Below are 20,325 nucleotides of genomic sequence, written 5' to 3' on the forward strand. Positions count from 1 at the left end.
CATTACCTTTCCTAGCAGCCACGAGTCTGCCTCTGCCCTCGCCAGAACATTTTGCTTCATTGTGAGAGAGCATCTCTCCCCTTCACAACTTGAACCCCTCTTCTGCCCCTTTGCTCTGGTTTCAATGGTTCTTTGTTTTGTTCCTTTCCCAAACTACTCATCAACGTCTCTGCAAAATGGTTGCTGTCTTACAAAACTCTGCTCCTTGGTTGATGCCCAGCTTTTTAATCTGTCCCCTTGGAGGTGCTCCACTCCTTGTCAAGGGCACGGCGCATCTCACACGTGGGCCTGTGTGTTAATTCAGCACAGAGGATACAGCACGGGATGGATTCAGTGAAGGTTAAGGTGTTCTCAAAAACTGTGTTCGCTAAACCACACTTTGACTCACATATGCCCCCAAACAATCACACATTAGCAATTATAATGATCTTTAATTAAAAAAAAAAAAAAAAGAAATATGCTGCTGTTCTTACAGATAAGAATCTATAGAAATACTTGTATAGGTGCCATGAAAGTTCAAACTACATTTCAGTGAGGGAATATTTAACTACCTTACCTACATTGCTTGAATACTACTCTACAATGAACCTCTTTGAAGGTTTCTTATTAAAAAAGCTTTAAAAATTAAGCAGTTTGAATTATTTTTCTATGAACCACATAATCTTCTTAGGCAGTAAAAAGTTAACTTTAGCTCAAGTCATTCCACTTGGAAAAATATGATAAAAAAGCAACAGATTCACGTGCCTTGCCCTGCATTTTCTCTAAAAGTAACTTCTAACCCCTGATTGTTGTAATTTTTCATGGTAAAGCTTTGAGTGTTTATAGCCAGCAAAATCTGGCATTTATACTGGAAAGTCTGTTATATAAATGTAATTTTCATTTATATCCTCGCTTATAACAAAGTCATTAATGCAGCCGATTCCTCAGAAGTCTTACATGTTAGCAGCCAGCCCTAGCTCTGGTACTGCATGATGTGAACACGTCTAACACACAGCACAAGAATATCTTACCTCGGAGATGCTGTGTTTTCTTAAAACCAGAAGTAGCAGCTACATTTACACACCATTCTTGTTCTAAGTATCAACTGTCAGAGAGCTAGCTTTTAGTTCCAGAGAGCCACAATCACCTAACTACATTTTTCAGTCGCATGTAAGTGATTTTGTATAGCAGTTATCAAATGTTTGGTACAGACAGAGAAATGATCTTGGGCTGCGGCTTGGATGCTAAGGTCATATAGGACTGGAATTTGGGTTTAGATTCCATAGCATTGAAATTGCTCTTCAGAGATTCCATCTCTGTTGAAACCAGACCCAGAAAAATCTCCTCTTCTGGTTTTTAATCCTACTCAAACCCAAATATTGGAAACAGCTTAAGATCTATGAACTAACAGATCTGGCCCCTTGCCACGTGCTGTATTAAGATGCCATATTTAGCTTCTCCTCCCTAATAGTCAGGCATTTAACCTGCTACCTCCAACCCTTTCATCCACATCCAGCATGCTACTAACCAACATGGCTTTGCTCCTTTTCTTTCTTCCATTTCTGTTAGCTGTTTTGCATACAATTAACGTGGCTAGCCCATGGCACAGGAGAAAGTGACTGTTAACTTGTGCTCCCTCTACTGTCTGATTGGCTTTGCAGCAATAGCATAAAGAAACCGTAATTTCTTGTTGGCAGCAAGGTCCATTTTTTACTCTAGAGTTAAAAGTGGCTCTGTTACATTCACAAAGATGTGTGCTCAGAAAATTAAGTTTCTAGACATCACCTATCTAGAACCCCATGTTTTACAGACAAGCTATCTTCCCTCCAGCAACTCTCCAGTCTGAAATGAGGGAGTCACGAAGCTAGGATAAAATACTTCTGAACTGTCAAGCAGCCAAACGTCCATCAAAATCAATGTAAATCACAAGTCCATCCCCCTTTTAAAAGATCAGGCCCTTTAAATTGTGGTTATTAGACTGGACAAGTCCTAGTCAAGAGAACAGGAGGCTGCGTTCCAACTTCTGACCCACAGATTAGTGCTGTGCTTAGACCTGCAGCTTTTGCTTGACATGGCTCCTCACCCCTCAGCTGGCATGGAAAAAGCATCTTTGTGTTTTACATTGGCAGTACATCTGTAAGGTGCGGAGAGGAGGAGGAACAGCAGAAGATGTGGTGACCCTTCAGTGGTGATTCCTTTTCACGAACAGCAGTTTTCCACTGCTTTTTGCAATGCAGATCAGCTTTAAGTTGCAATTAGAAGCACCCTGCATATTCTTGAAGGGCTTTTTTGTCTCTTGCTCGTAAAACAAAGAGGCAGAGGACTTACGTGAGACTCCTTGAAGAGGGAGGGACTAAAGCATGAGAATAGATGGGACAGCTGAACACCATCCAGCCTGGATTTCTGGCCATTCCTCATAGAAAGAGGGCAGGCAGTTTTCTAAAGACTGCTTGCAGCTTGCCTATGATGTGGCTCTTGATACTTTCACTGAACCATCTGTCTCTGGGAAGCAGCCTGCTGCAGAACTCTTGTGCAGTAAGGTTAGTTTCCATCTGATGCCAAAGGTAACCACTTTGTGGCTGTGTCTCTTCACTTCTGCCGGGAAGGACACTTTCAGGGCTAAGAGTAAGGAGAGGGGCTATGGGCACCCAATGACCTAAACAACGCTCTCGAACCCTTAAGGGAATGGAGTTCTTTGTCTCTGCTTGTTGGAGCACTCAGCGCCCACAGGCTGGGTGCTAAATCTATCCTTCCCATGGGTGGATCAGCAGCAAAGAATATTTACCACTGTTTAATACTGTGGTGGTCTACAGATTTGATCAGTGCACATTTACAACTCACCAGTAAAGACAGTGAGTTGCATGGCATTTTAAGAATGAAATTGAGTCTTTAAAAAAGGAAGTATTTTATGCCTTTTAAACATCACTTTTAAGAGAGGAGCACGTGAGAAGAACAAAGCAGAAGACCCCTTCTTGCTGTCTTTAGAGGTGACGATTTTGGCTGGCCACTTTCAGAAACATTTCAGAAGCGTTCAGCGCACTGTGAGTGAACTTAAAGGTCCACATTGGATTCTGTCTGAACTGCATATGGAAATAAATTCTAATAAAAAATAAGCCTTTAAGTCCTTGTTTACATTGGCAAGTAAACTGGCTGAGTATAAAAGCCAATGGTACAACTGAGTACCTTACCTATGTTACAACCCTTACACTAAATAGGTATTTTAGAATTTACTTCCTTACAGAAGAATCCTTAAATAGACGTTCTCACAGGGCTTAAAAAATATGTTTCCTGTTTTCTTTACTGCATTTAATTATAAAGAATTTAATTTACTTTTCCTTAAACAAAGATCCTAAAATTGAACCTCAAGAGTATGGAGAAGATCACAGAAACCCATCTTGAAGATTTTAATACAGTGAAATTGTTTAATGAATACTCACAAACCTCTATAAAAATCACCAGTGAACACATTAACCTATTAGTATTATGGGTATCTTTAGCCCTTAGGCATAAGAGGCACAGCTGCACGTATCCCAGGATGGAAAACTTCTGCAAGTAGAACTCAGGTAACAAATAAATCCCAGCTCATCGATTAGTTGTGCCTGTTACATTCTTCTCCCTGTTTTACATACTGAACGCTATTAGCATTCGTTTTCTTCTACCTCCTCGAACACTGTGAGCAGTGGGGCAAATTCAAGCAGAAGCACACAGACCGACTTTCCATCACCAACACTCAGCTCCGACCAGCAGCCTTCGTACTACTGGTAGTTACACCCACAGGCGTGCACCAAATCTGGTACTGCGAGAAGCTTGAGATGGAAATGAGTGCTTTTAAAGAAACTGTTAGCTATGACCCTACTTCAGTTTCCAGAGTTCCTAAGTGAGCAGAGAACCTTCCCAACACTGCTCGCAGTTCCCCTCTGCTTTCAGCACAGACTGTCAGCTCCCCCCACGTGTCAGTTATGTGCCTCCTTAACCCCACCTGGGCTTTCCAACAACTGTGTACATTTCTTATTGTTTCTGAATAAGAACTCCTTTTTCCTTCCCCCAGCTGCAGCTTTCATTTGCTGCTTCTACAGCGAGGAAGAGCGAGGACTGCCAGCCCTCCTGCTTACTTTACGAGGTCAGGCTCTTGTATTACAAAGCTGGTTGGAATGGACAAGCCCACGGTGTTCTACTGGAGAACATTTCTGAAACCGAAGAAGTTTAATCAGACATCACTTGTGGATTCCATTTCGGTTCGATACATTTGAAGGTACTTGGAGTTTCAAGAACTAAATTTAGCTCGTTAAACAAACCCTTTCTCTGAACATTTCTTCTGCTATGAGCAACAGGACTTCATAGAAATACGGGGAAGGAATCAGATTAACTTGAAATTCAGGTGGGGAAAAAAATTCAAAAGCATCTAAAGGTGAGATTTCAAGAGGTGTTTTGGTATCTGAAGTCCCAGGTGGATCTATGTGGTGGGCTTCTTTAATTCATCTACCACAGCACTCGCAAAAGAATCCCATTAGAAATTTCACTGTATTTCCATGCAACTGAACACCTCTAAAATACACACTGCACGTGAGACAGCTCAGAATGCACACTCCATCTTTTAAAAGACAGGACGGGTGAGTTAGGATCGTAACAGCAATGGGAGCAGCGGTTGCTGCAGGTGTCCGCCTGCGCTCCCACAGCACAGAGGCAGACAGCAGGACAAGACTGCCCGCGTCCCCACCGTGCTTTCCAGAGCTGTATGTGGGGCTTCTCTGCACAGATCTGAAGAAGGAAGGTTTACGACCTCTCCTTTCGCTGTTTGCACATTTTAAACATGCACCCACTAACAGATGCTTGGGAAGATACCTCATTGGGAAGTTTACACGCTACAAGTGCACAGTATTCGTGCACGGAAATGCTAATGCTCTCTATTTGATAAATCTAAACAGAAAAAAAAGCACCTGCCAGCAGGCACGGAAATTTTGTTGTCATTTCAAAGTACTGTTTCTTAACAGTTATGATTGCAATTGGTGGTCTGTTGTTTATTCGGGCTGTTTTTTTTTTTTTTTTTTACTTCCTTTTTCTAGAACTAACACTTCATTAAAATCCCTCTGCACAATCTGCTATGCCTTCTCTCCCTTTAATGACCACTATGAATCTTCTAATAAATGTAGCTCAGAATAAAACTTCTCAGGCACGTATATTTTGCATTTGTTAGGACACGATCCTAATAAACGTGCGTGGATTCACCCAGAACTGCAAACAGAGCCCATCCAGAGGGGATCCAGCGTTCCCTGAGCACCCAGGGAGCAGACAGCAGTGTTCACACCCGGCCTGAACAGCTGCATGCAATTCCACCGAAATCTGCTTTATCTGCAAGTAATCTGTTGTGGCTACCATCTCTTGCAGAAAGCTGCGAGTTTTTTGCTTTCTGTAGCTCTTATTTTCAGATTAAAGGATCCCCCATTCATTGCAGGACCCGCGAGCATTTGCTGCAAATCAAATCAGCCCTCACAGCAGCCAGCCAGAATCCCCCAAACTGCTCTGAACTTTTTCTTCCTTTCTGCTGGCTGCCTCTTTTGCAAAGCTGCCATCATCTGCTTTCTTGCAAATTCATGCTTTTCAGGGGCTTCTTGTTTCTGCAGCCTTCTCAGATTACAATTTCTTTTGTGTTAATTAAGCTGAAAAATTGAAAGAATGTCGCTGACTCTACAAAGAGCACAAAACAGGCTTGCTTGAAAAGCTAAAAATAGATTGCTCTGTTCAGAAGACAGACTACTCAGTCTTCAAACTATTTGTACAATGCGAATTAATTGCAGATGGCCAATTCATTTATTTAGACCTCTGTGACAGAAATGAAAGTGCTACTGTGACCGACTGCATGCACAGAGCTCCCTTCAGGTGGATGGGTCTAATCAACAAAACACACCACCTCCTTTTTCATTTCCTAGCAGTCAACTTGTCCAAACATTCTGTGATTCGATTCCCTCTCCCCACCCTCATGGTCTCCCCCCACAGCTCGTATTTAAGCCATGGCACTGATGTGCACAAACTGAACGTTATGACGGTCAGCACATGTTTACTTGCAGCACTCACAGTGCACGCTGCAGAACAGTCACATCCCTGTGATTCAGGCTATATTTCACAGTGATATACACGTTGCCGTAAAGACCACTTAGACTATTGGAGTTATTTGAAACCAATGCTGCTTTTCTTTTTATCCTGTTTGTTTTAAGTAGTATTTTTATTATCCTTTATTTCCTCCTTTCTCCCTGAAAGTAAAAGAAAATTTAATTTTAAAAGAAATTACTGGTTTAATGGGAGAAAATTCAGGAAAACCTAAATGGAAGCTGATACCCTACCCTGGCTTTCATTGTTGGATAAATGGGAGGTTTCCAAAAATACCACACATCAGGGTGTATAAACTGTAGCTGCGAAATAAAAATATCATTGAACGAGATAAACTGTTTGGGAAACAGAATGATCTGTACCAGGACTTACAGCAGATCCCGAACGCTGTGAGGCCTCTTTTGTGCTACAAAACCAGAAACGTTGTCATCTGGGAGTCTAAATAATGCCAAGAAAAAGAAACTAAATATTTAAGTCCCTTTCCTCCAACTCCAGTGTCTCTTCTTTGCAATTTTCCTCCTTTGCAGTCTCTACATCCTTGTTTGCAATCCACTGGCTTGAGAAAATGTGCAGAAGTTGATCCAGGCAGGGTCTGAGCTAACAGGGTTGCAGGGAAACCTCCCAGGAAGCTTCAGGTGGCACGATGTGATACTGAGCACATTGATGCTATCACAGATAGTACATTTTTCTATTGCTCCCTTTTATATAGCAGAATGTTGCTCTCTGAATTTCAAAGTATTGATATTGCAGCCGAAGTCTTTATTTAAAGACTGGTCTTTTTAAAGGCATCCCAGCTTAAGCCAGAAATACAGCTTGATGCAGAAATGAATTAAATTTTCTGCCTAGACAAGTGATAGTAATCTACTGGAATTAAAGTACCGATCTTCTCCACTGTTTATGCTCCTTCTGAAATGCTTCATATAAAGTACTCTAGCTTATCAGTTATGTCAGGTTTAGAAGGGGCCAGACCACCCTATGCCATATTTTAAGCTATATTCCTTTGCAGCAACTTCATTTGCACTCTCATCAAGGTCAGGGGAAACAACTCATTTTGAAGCAATATAAAACTAGCTATGTGGTTAGGCTGCAGCTTAGATGCACCTTCCTTCTGTTTTCATGAACTACAAAAAGTTTAAACGGAGCTACAAGTTTCCTAGCAAGAAACAAACCCCTTCCCAAGGCAAGAAGCTCCACAGGATGCCCATAGAGACAAAATCGGTCCTGTTCGTTTCATGCATTTCCTGGAAATGCAGGTGACACTTGAGGTGGAACAGAGGACAGTAAAGGACAGCAAAGGTCACTGCCTTCAGCTCCATCCCCAACCAGGCTGAGCCTCCAGTTCAATCCAGGTGCAGATTTACTGAGGGCCGGGGAGGGGGCTGGGAAGGCTGCTTTACAGTGAAGTTACACGTGCCCCCAGCCCTCATCGGATTCACAGCACAGCTCACTCACCCTAAAGGAGGTCCACAACGTCCTCAAACTGGTGTTTTTGCTTTCAGCTCCAAAGTAAAATGAAGGCCTGGCTCTCAATGAGGGCACGCCACAGGCAGCACGTGCCTGTCACCCCAGGTCTGTGCCGTGCCGAGCTTTACTGCCAATGAACTTGCCTAGACAGAAAGTAATTTTGGCTGAAAAGCAAAGTTCTTTGACCACATGCGTAGAAGAGGAATTGGTTTTTCATGGCAATAAGGAAAGTGGTACTGGGGAAGCAGCATTGGACTGCAGCAGCCTCCAACAACCAGCCCTGCCCTAACGGCAAGATGTTCCTCCATACAGTAACACAGCATCACCAACTGCTTGTTCTTTTAAACTGATCAGAAAACGTTGAACTACCCACTCACAAGCACCGGGCCCATTACTTTCACAAAATTAAAGGAATTAAAGGTCACTAGATTGAAAAAGAAACAAAAATAAACTGACTGCTGCTTTTGGAAACGGCACTACCCCAGCATGCAGCGCTCAGCAGTCACTGCAACCTCAAGCACAAAGCACGGGATCAGTGCTGCTGCAGTGAGCGAACACTTTCTGCCTTCACACTTCTCTCGTGGCACCCCACAGAGATTATTTGCTGGGTGACAGGTGACAGAGCAGGGCTGTGGCCTGGCAGGTGCCACCCGCACCCCAAGGAACAGCTCAGCCCCCAGCAGCACTTGTGATAAATCCCAAACACCGCATAGGAAAGCTGTAGTCTAAAAAGTGTGCAGAAAACACCAGCAGTCTGTGTGAGCACTTGAGAACGAAGAGCAACTAAGCTCCTTTTTTTTTTTTTTTTTTTTTTAACTCTCCCACTGTGGATTTTTTTTATTTATAAACCGTGGTGGGGCAGACTGCAGGGATCGTGTCCTTACACAGGCACATGCTACCTTCTCCCAAAAGAGAAACATCTTTGTTTACTTAAACTATTTTTGTTAGACCTCGGGTTTTTTTTTTTTTTTTGCTGGTTCTGAAGAATTTTGCCTTGCTTGCTTAGTAAACACCAACATCTTTGGCAGAAGCAGCGCCTCTGAGAGCATGCAGTATCGTGGTGGACCTCGCAAAGATGGCATGTATATAAATGCTCAGTGCTCGCTGGGGTGAATCACATCAGCCCAGGCCTTTCTAATGAATGCTTTCAAACATTTTCTATTAAAGATTTTTAAAACGACACCAGAAATACAGAAATCCATACCTCTTCTAAGCGTGTGAAAAAACAGACTTGCTGAACCCTGGGCTTCTCAGCCAGCACAGACACCTGCAGCTCAGCTCCTGCTGTCCTCCCACAACCACAAACCTCCCTGCCCTCCCAGTGTCACTTCTCTTGCAGAAGGAAAATGGATTCTTTGTTTTTGTTTTTTTAATTTTCCTTCCCAAATGCCTTTGGAGAGAATCTTTGCCTTTGATGAGAAAAAATAGATTCCCTTTAAGAAAAGGGGAAAGCCACGTAGACAAGTGATCTAGCTCATCAGTGGCACAGTTACACCAAACACAACCCCATTTCTCAGGTAGCACCGGTTCTGCCAGCAGCTCTGTAGTGGTGATGGACACATCTATACCCATATACTCCTACAGGGACTGAGCCTCCAAACAAGGCTCACACAACACAGGGACACACTGCATCGTGTCCTACCAGCGCTGTGCTGAGGACTGGAGGCCATCAGGTATAAGTCAGGATGTGTATGAACAGCAGGGCTGCAGCACGGGCTGACCCCCAGAGCAGTACATCAGACACGGGTGCACTCAGTGCTTTCCACGCCTGTGTCGTTTACAAAACCTCGAGCAGAGCAGACACAATAACCCAGACACAGCTGGAAGGATGTTTTCTAGAGACAGAGATGGCCATAACACAATTAACCAACGTGCTGGCCTATAGGGTGATTCCACTTTGGGAACATGTGCCTGATTGAAGACCATTCTAAACAGGTTGGAATTTCAAGACAATGCACAAAATGCAGGAAAAGGCAAGCAGAATATTGCCCAGCAAAGAGAAGTGTCAGCCTCGCTCTGATCAGATTCGCCCCTTCTTCACTGCTCCACGCGGCCTTACTGGAACATCTCAGGCTTCTGAAGAAGGGTGAAGTCAGAGGGCTTTTGCTCGTTCTTGTCTGTCCACAGCCCCTACCCAAAACTGTCTCTCTGGATATAACCACAGCTCCAGGAGCAGCCTGTCTTTCAAACCAGGAGGACTGAGGTGAGCTTCCTCTACCAAAAAAAATGCAGGAAGGAGATAAACCTCTCATACAAACCACACTATTTCTTAGGTACAGAAAATGAGATATGCTACTGTTATTTGTGATAACTGAGGGTTTGCAGCATTCCTGCTCTCATAGGTTGCTCTCTTGATGTCACCTCATTGTTAGGTGACAAGAAAAGGAGCATCTTATCTCATTTTGAGGAAAAAGCAATAAAAAACATCAACATAGTTAAACTAAAACAAGTCCATCATCCTGTTAATCTTTAAATAACTCCATATACTCATATGCTTTGAAAAAGTATAAGACAAGTTTCTCCTCATCTATAATTCCAAAGCAGCCTTAACCAATTACTACAAACTTCCCCAAATGAGACACATCTCCTTTGGCTCAACATTTCATATGAGAATTTTCAACCAAAAAGGAGTTCCTTCCACAGACAAAATTGGAAATGAGAGATCAAAATCGCCCTAATGATAGATACTGGGTTATGCCTTTTAACTATGGACTCATGCCTGTATCTCTATAATTGTGACAATATTTTTCCAAGCAGAGTATCGTGTTGTATGTAACACTGAAACTTCCTGGTCTCTACTCCTCTGCTGCATGGTTACCATCTTATTTTTATAAGCATTCCATTCTGGGGCTGGCCCTTCAGCTCTGGCGGAGCCAAGCAGCTTCTGCTTTAAAGCAGCTATTTTGCAACTAGCTGCTGCTTGCTGCATCTTTCGTTTCCAGCCAGCAAGTACCTGTAATGTTTTCCTCTACAGCTACAGAGAAAACAGTACTTTCTCACAGGTGCTGCCTCTAAAACAGCGTGTTTTTGGGAATAGCAAATGGTGATCTGGACCGTGCAGGGAGTTGTCAGGGTGGGCTTTGTTTCTGTGTTGTTTTTGGAAGGACTGCAAAATGGCTGGTTTTAAATAAGTTCATAAAACAAGTTCTAGATTCACGTGATGTTCCTGCTGGCACTGCAGTGCTGGACTAACGGGGCCTGCATCAAAGGAGAGTTTTCACTGCCACTCCAAATCAATGGACAAACATCAGGGGAGCCACGAGCACCACCACTGGGCACTTCTGACCACTTCTGGCTCAAAAGCAGCGGTCAGCAGGGCAACAACAGCAAACTGAAAGTATATATTTTAAGCTAGGTAACTATGGTAAAATTACTTTACTTGGGCTGCTCTGTAGTGACACTCTAGCCCTTTACAAATAATAACTAATGTTCTATTTTTTTTTTTTTCCTTAAAAACGAACAAAAAACCTGAATGAGTGAATTGTGAGCAGCCAAAACTCTCCGCAGTGCCCAGAGGGGAGGTCTGTCCATGTGGGCTGCTAGGGATGGAGGCTTCTCTTACAACTAATTGCCATAGAACAAAGCAGCTACCTTGTCCTAGAGGAAGATACGGTTGTTCCCTTCACATCATTTTTCTCAGCCTTGGAATTGTGGCAGTCAGCTGCCACACTCTCTGAAGCACACACACACAGGTGGACAGTAAGAGAAAAACCTCAAGCACGGTCACAGCCCCAGGAGCACCTCAGCCTTTTGATGCCCAGAAGAGCCCTCAGTCCATTTTTAGCTAATCTTCACTCCAGGACAGACATCTGCATCAGGCAGTACGCCATGGATTTTAGCTGAAGTTACTTGCTGCTCTGGCAGGCAGTAATTAGATTACGAGAATTACAGAAATGATGGGCTGGTTGTCTACTCAGTGTATGGGCAGCCTGGAACGGCTCGGATAAGAGCAAAGCATTCAGATTAGTACAGGGATGAGCTCAGTGTAAGTCCAAATAATACCAAAATGACATGTATTAATGCACAATGCCTCTGAACCAACATATTTACTACTGCAGCGCTTATCCTTACCTTCCACTGTCTATTTCACCAAACTTCCACTCTAAGATGTACTGTCTAAAGGGCCCTACACTCATTTGCTTTTCCTACAGCACCTCAGCATCACACCTTCCCCATACCACACCCCTGGCTCACGCTTTTTGTTAGAAAACACTGAACAGGTGAGGAATGCCCAGGACCCCGTCCGTGTGAGGGCTGCAGGCGTGCGCTGCTGCGGCACATGCGAGCACAACAAGCACTCAGCTCCCCTTAGAAAACTCCCGTATTCAGCACAGCCACAGCAACCACATTTTCCCACGTGTAGGCAGCTCATCCACCACCACTGGGCCATCACAGCCCCCACTGCTGCCATCCTGCTGGCCGTGAGCATGGCTGCTGCAGCCACACTGACTGGTGAGGTGCTGGATTCACTTGTCAGCTTGCGCAAGCCCATAAGATAGCCAGTATTTCCTTCAAATCCTGAAGCTGTATTTCTGAATTATAACTCTTACAGCAGAGCAGAGCTCACATCTGAGCACTCACATCTTCCGTGGGCTCGTGCAACACATCTGTGGAGCAGAGGCTGGGAGGGGGAAAGCGTGAGAGAAGCGCTGACCGGCCCCTCCCTCAGGCCGCACAGAGGCCCCAGGCTCTGCCCAGACCTCTAGCAACAGCCGGGGGTGGATCGGGGGAATATTACGGAGTTTTGTAAATTGGAAGAAATGCATGCGAGGGCAGGAGGGCAAAGAAGGCACAGCCACAGCTGGAAGGCTTCCCCATGACTGGGCACAGCATCTGCCACAGCTGTGGTAAAGCACAGTGCATTTAGCGATCCCAGTCCTACAGCCTGTCTGCTCACAGCGCCGTAACTGCACGACAGAAGCACACACACACACACACACACACACACACACACACACACCTCCAAGCAAAAAAAAAAAAAAAAAAAAGCAGAATAAGTGGGATTGGGGCTCTCGGGCTGCAGCTCTGGTTAAGCCAGACAGCTGCTCTGTCAAAAATGCTGAGAGAAACCTCATTTATTTGCTGGGAATGCCCTTTGATGGTCGACAGGAGTCTGTTTTGACAGCTACACACTGCCCAAGGGAGACAGCCGAGAGGCGGTGTTTAAGATACCAGCAGTATGCACACCTGGTACCTGGCTGTGCATTGGTTTTTGACTTGGGGAGATTTGCAGAAGGATGGGAGGAAGTCTGAGGTGTGGGGGACAAACGAGGAGTAAAACAATTTAAGCCTGCTTTTCAGCCAGGACCGCCAGGTCACAGGAGAACAAACACAATCTGATGGGAGAAACTGAAACAGCAAGTTGCTCATCTCCCCCTGTTTGGGTGCAAGCACAGGAGCAAGCAAGCTCTTTCGGTAGCTCCTACATCTGAAAGCCTTGCATCACTTCAGCAAATGTTAATTGCATCAGTGGCTTTCACTGCAGTGAGTTTCTCTTTCCAGTTTTCTAATGCCTTAGGAATATTTCAGAGGGAATCCTTCCCAAATATGCAAACACCAAGTCAATACTCAGTTGGGTTTTGTTTTTGTTTTGGTTTTTTTTTTTTTTTTTTTTGCCAAACTGCCTTCTCCCTACATTGCTCACTAAAAAAAAAATAGGATTAAAAATACTTTCCTACAAACAGAAAGGGACTGGAGCTCAGCAGGTCCAGTACTGCAACCAGTTACAGATAATCAAAAATCATTGCTAAACGAGTCATACATTTCCTTGTCCAGCATGGCCTTCTGACAATACGTTCTCCCTTTTAATTAGAAGTAATTTCAATGTCTGCTCCTTCTGTTGCACACAGGAAAGTGCAGAGCAGCACTGAGGAAGCAGCATCAGACCTCCAGCCCAGGGAGTCTTCTGGTTTGAGACACGATTTGGGGGGTTTAATTATTTGTATCCCTTGTATCACGTTAATAATAAATTGGGTTTATGATCTTCAAAAGAACCCCCACTTTGCCAGCATTTTCTTTGTTTTAATTAACTTTCCTGCTGGGGGGAGGAGTGTGCAATACTAAGGATTAGTAACAAAGGACATAATTAGCATCTCATTAATTGCATTCCTTTGTTTATTTAGAAATTCCATGCTACAGCTCCTCAGCTTATTAGCTTTTCACATATGATTTTTTTTTAGAATTTAGAAAAATGCTGTAAATTAATTTTCACTCAGATGTAGGAATTTTAATTTAGTTTTTTTAGAGTTCTAAACCAAAACTGTCAGGTATTACTTTATCCCAGCACTTCAGATTGCTGGATTCCCATTTGTGGTTGCTGCTGTCACATTCCCCACTTCTCCCTTAAACACACACGCTGCAGCTGAAGCACTACCGATCAGTTCACCCTCAGGATGAAGGTGGGTTCCCAGCGCTCAGCCTGCATAACTGCACACAGTGATCTTCAGATCCGTGCAAAGCAGCCTCATGCAAACCCATGGCTTTCAGCAAAAAGTATATTAACATCGACAGAAGAAAGTGTACTAATCTGAGAAACATGTAGTGCAATTTGTATGAAAAATCCGAGCAGCTGTAAATCATTAAGAATATCCTACGTCTACATTATGAAAATTATTAATTATACCCATATTATTCTTCAAACTTAAAGAAAGTTAAATACTGAGCTTATGGATTGCTATGTATAAATTAATTGCAATAATGAAGAGCGTATAATCCAATACCTTAAATTTACCTCATCTTGAATTTGATCAATTCAGTATTACTTTAAAAGAGAGAGGGATGTTTCCGAACAGCAGTGCAAGCATCGCAGAGGTTGGCTCAAACTGCCCCTCGTTTATGTCCTCACCGTGATACCATACAGCAGGAAAAGCTTCCCAGGAAAAAACAGAAATCATCTGAGATTTTTTTGCTTTGCAATTCTTTTCTTTTGTTTTGTTTCTAATAACCAAGTGCCATTATTCTAAAGAACAGCATGGAACGCCCACCACGCAGCCAAAAACTCTGCTTCTGCAAAAATCATTCTGAACAAACAAGGAAAGCACGGCCACAACCGTGACTGCTCCGAAGCAGAGTATCTCTGCTGTCAGGCACCGGTGCTGCACGTGCTCTCACAGCTCCCTTTACATATTCTCTACATAACAAATACAGTTTATCTGACATTTTAATAACACGTGTTGTTCCTTTCAAATAATACTCTAAATTATTACTGTACTCCTGACTCTGAGATATACATATATATAATTTTTTTTAGAAGGTAGTTAAAATACCCAAGAATGTTTAAGTGCTTACTGCCTATGTTCGTGCTCTATAAACAATATCCTCACCATCGTACCACTGGAAGGAGCTTAATTTTATTACCTACAAGTAACACAATCACTGCATTGATTTCTTTAAAGCTCAGGCAAATGAAACCATATGATTGTGGAATTCTGTCATCTGAAATAACATAATGCCAGGAGTTAATCTTACCTCGCTGGTATCAATTACCCACATGAAAAGACACGTCGGCTGCGTCCCCACAGTTGGGAAAACAAACATTAAAACAGCTTTAAACAGAAGAGTCACTCTGAAGACAATGCTAAGAATTTAATATCTAACAACTTCTTACATGGAAATGCAGGAATTCTGTATACCACACAGAGCCACATTTATAGTACAATAAGGAGACTTTTCACAGCTGTACCACCAAGGTAATATGGAATTAGATATATAAATTCAAGAGTCCAGTAACACCACTGAAAGCAGGAGGTGACTAACCAATACTTCACTGTTGCTGAGAATCAAAATCTTTTCACTCTCACTGGGCAGTGAAACACATGCATCTGAAGGACTTTAGGTAGATACACACAGGATTTATAATCTCTGTTCAATTTCTTTGCAGACTCCCTGGGGACCAATCTCAGTTACATCTGAGCTGCCTTCGTCCAGTTCAGACCTCATAAATTATGGAGGGCAACAGATATTAAGTATGTGAAAAGGTAACCATTTAAAAATGACAATTCCTGGAAAAAATGCTCTTTAAATGTTAAATTCCCTGAAGAACTGAAATGGCCAAGATGTGTTTCAGACATCTGACCATTAGTCAACTATTGTTAAAGTGATCCAATTATTAAATAGGCAAGAATTATTTGCTTTACTTATATAAACTATCCTTCCTCGCTGGGTCTGGAATAAATTAACACATCCACATGTTCCTTTGCTAACGATGCCAAGGAGAATGACTAATATTTTTCTATAATAATATTTTGATAAGAAAATGAACGTTCAGTTTAGATTTATAACAGGAGTTGCTGCGTACTTTTTATGAGCTGAATTGAATATGAAATGATCAAATTAGAAGGATCTGAACAACCCAACTTAAAAACAAAACAGCTTTGCTCAAATACAAGCTGTATTTTTTTTTTTTTTGCTACTCTATCAAATGAAAGCATATTTGGGCTGTCAGAAATATACTGGTTAAAGGATTTAGACAGGCTTCATACGAATTATATTTCAACATCAAAACTAATTTAAAGTGATCCAGAGAAACAAGCCGTGGAATGTCCAATCCTTCAAAAAAAAAAAAAGGGAATTAATGCTGAGGGCTTAGCTTACTAAATACAATTACAGCCATCCTCCTCCCTGCCCTCTGCCAGATGGAATGTCCTCCCCGGCCGCCTCCTGCTGCAGCAGAAGCACCTGGACCACACCTGGGAGCTTAAAGGCCATCATTTCCAGCTGTATTGGTAACATATCAGCAAAGAATCCAGAGCAATCTCACTCCTTAAGCGTGTTTCCTGTGATGATCAGACCCAGAACGTGGGCACAAGGTGCTCAGCAGGGCAGGGATGAGCTGCAGACCCTGCTGGTAGTGAGGGGGGGCTGTCAGCACAGACGCTCCTGCAGTGCTCTCAGCCTGGCTGACAGACTGCCCGGCGGCAAGAGTGAGATCTCTAGCTTAAAAAAAAAAAGGTATTAAAATTGCAGCTGCTTCTAACTTAAGGACCCCTCTACTTATCCCTACCCTGTGGCCGGGGCAGCTTCAGGAAACCAGCCTGGCTGTCTATCACAACAGTTGTTTCTGCCTCAGTTATCTTGTCCAGTCAAAACAAGTCAAGTTCATAGCCAGAGCTGCAAGAGATTTCCAGCAAGACCTCTGCAAGCCCTGCGGAGAGCTGAGCATCTCCGTGCACACAGCCCAACCACCAAACCACCACTCCCTCCTGCTCCCCGGCACGCTGTCGGTCCCATTTCTTGATGGGGCTGTTCAGCCTCCTAGCCCAAAGAAAAGCCACTCAACGTCTCCCTGCCCTTCCCTATCACACAGCTTGCTGCTTCCTTCCTTGGCCAGCACGCAGTCCCCTGGAGACAAGCCCGCACCTTCCCGGCTGCGGGGAGCCCAGTGCCCCGGCAGGCTTGGGGCCCCGGCTGCCTGCTGCCCTTGAGCTGCAGCTCTGCGCAGGATTTATAATCCATCTGTCTGCTCGCTGCCGCTGCCAGAGCCGAGGGGCCGGGATGGGATGACAGCACTGAGGTCTGCACTCCCAGAGGCGACAGAGGGTCTCGAACACCAGAGCAGGAGAACTGTTCAGAAGGTACAAAAAAAGCACCAAAGGAAACCACGTACCAAAAAATTAGAAATAAAAAAAAAAAATAGACGAGGAAGAAAAGTGAAAAGCAGCCCCCAAACCTTCTAACTGGTCTGTCCCGAGACTGTGCGGGAAGCTCGGCGGAAGAGGAATCTGTTGTCCCCCACATCTGGCACAAAGCTTCAGCACAAACAAACAAAAAAATCCATAAAAATTCCAAAAGTACCCAAATCTCACTGTCTGCAGTGCACGAAGTGCTTCTTTAATATTTTCGATCTGCAGAGGGATTTGCTTTGGGATTTCTAGCCAGAGAAGGCATAGGGAACAGGGCAGGAATGGATCAGAAGGGAGAAGTTCCCATGGGGGTTTCAGCAGTTACTGCACGTTTATTTCACCAGCTGCTATTTTTAACCCAGCAGTTGCTATTTTTACAAATGTCAGTGTTTTCCATTTGCTGAACTCTGTCCCCACTCGGGCAGCGCTGCACTCCTCCCCACGCAGCCCTTTGCCCACCACCCTCACTCCCCACCCCACTACCCCACGTCCCGCCATCCTCACCCCCTCCTCCTACCCCCGGCTTCCTCCCAGCCCCTCCGCATGGCCCCCGCTCCCCCTGCACGCACGCAGCCGCTCTCCTCCCTCCCTGCTTGCGTTTCATTGTGTGCAGCACTTTGGGATCTCTTTCAACAACATCAGAAAAGCCTGCGCTCCCCTCCTGCTGCCCCTCCTTTGTATGGATATTATATATTTTAAAAGTCGTGTGCTGTGCAAAGTCCAAACGCGATCACCCAGCAAATCTCCTGCTTTAAACTTCATTCCTCTCCAAACGCATTCCTGCCAACGGGCAGGGGAAGAAAAAAAAAAAGAAAAAAAGAAAAGCAAACAAACGCCACTGTTGCTAAGTTTTGCACTTTATACCCTTTTATATTTACAATCCTCTCTTGGCTAAAAATAGCAACACATGATCCATTTATAACTGGCCGGACATGCCCCGAAGCCGCTGGCGGGGCCCTGGCTGATGAAAGGAGCTCTTTGCGTTCCTTCTACCTGAGCTCATCTTGCACTTAAAGGGCTCAGACAGCTCTGTTTCCACAAAGCGTGCATTGAGATGACTTCTGCTTCCAGGGGAGATCAGGATAAGGGAGAGAAATAAAATACAAAAAGACACTAAGCCATACAGGCTACCCCGTGCCCTTATACTTGGAAAAACAGGGAGAGAGCAGCGCAGCAGTGAGAGTGCGGGATGGGAATGTTGGGCTGGAGGGCGCCCAGCACACAGCAAAGGGGCTCCGGAGACAGCTCGGGGCCTGGTCAGTGTGGGACCAAGGAGTTCCTCTGGAACTCACCTGATGCGGTCGTGGGACAACAGCAGACTCGGCCTCAGGCAGCACTGGGGTTGTTGCAGAGGCACCCTGAAGCGGTGGCAGTGAGGTGGCCCCAGGAACAGCCCTGGCTCCTGCTTCAAATGGGGCAGAGTGGGACGCGGGGCTGAGAGCAGCTCCAGAGCCAGGTGGGAGCCGACCTACCAGCAGCACCACGACCGCCAGAGGCAGCAGTACGTGGTTCTGTTTGCTGTGATCGTCTACAAAGGAGATTCTAAAGTGGCGGGATTTTGCTCTGTTATTAACATCTTCTGAATCTGATGTTAAAAAACTTCCATTAGCAGCTGGGGAAGATTCACAGACTGCAGGTGTAGCGTGAACAGCTTCAGCATTACAGGTAACACCACGAGGGCCGGGCACAGCGCCCGCTTCAGCAGAGGCAGCGCCTTCCGTCAGGGAACTCAGGTGCCACACTAATGCCATTTCCCACCCACTACCAGAAAGCTCCAACACCTGCAGATTTTATCTCTGGAGCACAAGGTTTTAGTCTTTTAGTCCTCCCGTTGCAAAACCAGCCCCAGTTCCACGGCAGGGTGACAGGTTACACATCAGGAAGAGCTGTAACAGAAAGTACAGCGAGCTACAGTGCCACGGAACAGCATTTCAGTGCCATTTACCACAAAGGTGCAAAGCCCACACACTACAAAACAGAGTTCTCACAGAGCTGTGGACCTTTTAAGGAAAATATACCTTCCAGTCATGGGTTTCTCAGGTATTTCAAACACTTCTCAATACTTCTAAGAGCTAGAAAATGCAGTTCGTTTGGAACGACAGCAGAAATTCAGTGCCACTACGCCATGGATTGCAGCTCTGAGGAAAAATAATTATGATGGGACCTAAAGAGCAACTGACAGTAACAGCTGGCAACATCACAACTTATATTTATTCTTTATGGCCCTATTGCTGTTCTTCTACGATTCTTCTTGATTTTGGTTTCTCTGTGGGAAACCGCATCACCTCATGTCTTGCCTGCACAGCCTTCAGGCTGTATTTTCCCTCCATAACTACACAGATGCATAACTATACCACATACAGTCACATCACTTTACTTATGCAGGAACTAACTGGCCACATATATCTGTGCCTTCTTTGATACCTGACATCTTTCCCCCGGATGCAATCACAAAGGGTTGTTTTGTAGATTATCACTCCGAGCCAACAGATGCTTGCCCACCTGCAGCAGGCCGACAGACCACTGCCTGCCCACTGCTCCTGCCTGTTCACTTTGCAGAACCACCTTCCTCCTCCTCCTCTCAGCAGCACCTCTTGCTCTCAGCTTGGACTGAGCCCTGAGAAAGCCTCCTTCGTTCTTTCCAGATGTCTCCACGGTCAGCTGCTTCCTAGCACTTGCCTGGAAGAGCTGTTTCACAGCCCCCATCTGCTTGCAGACCCAACCAGCCCTTTTTCTGCTCCTTCCATAGCACCACTCTGAACCCCAAACCTACCCTCAGACCCAGCAGCTTCCTGGCTCCCCCTTTCTGTCAGAGAAAACAAACTCCCTGGACACGCTCATACCCCCATGGAGGTCTGCCACAGATTCAACAAGTAGAAATGACTTTTTTTTTTGCAGGGGGGGTTGAGGGGCAGGGCAGGGAAGGGCATAGCAGAGCAGGTATAAACAGAACAAAGAAACAATGCAAGCAGTCCCTGTGACACAAAGTGTGATGTTTGCTGGTGTATATCCTCCTCAGCAGAGCTTGCTTCAACACAGGTCTCAGCCATTTCTGGAGTACTATTTTTCTCATATCCAAATGATTGAATGATTTCTAAATTCTCTTCCTTCTGACCTCTTGTTTTCTTCCTGTTTGATTCTAGACTCAATGTTTAAG

General features: G+C 44.6%; 1 protein-coding gene across 3 annotated transcripts in view; it reads right to left on the minus strand.

Annotated features, from left to right (window-relative positions):
- GNAS (GNAS complex locus) overlaps positions 1-20,325 on the minus strand; it is a 130,748-nt gene that overhangs the window by 94,178 nt on the left and 16,245 nt on the right. Inside the window, exon 1 of one of the 3 annotated variants that reach the window (XM_046903071.1) lies at positions 17,216-17,475. The exons of the other annotated variants lie outside the window; for them this stretch is intronic. The gene's annotated coding sequence lies outside the window, so the exon portion shown is untranslated. Of the gene's footprint in view, positions 1-17,215; positions 17,476-20,325 lie in introns of those variants that run through there. 3 annotated transcript variants of the gene reach the window in all.

This window comes from Gallus gallus, chromosome 20 (genome assembly GCF_016699485.2).
Source record: "Gallus gallus isolate bGalGal1 chromosome 20, bGalGal1.mat.broiler.GRCg7b, whole genome shotgun sequence".
NCBI classification, from domain to species: domain Eukaryota; kingdom Metazoa; phylum Chordata; class Aves; order Galliformes; family Phasianidae; genus Gallus; species Gallus gallus.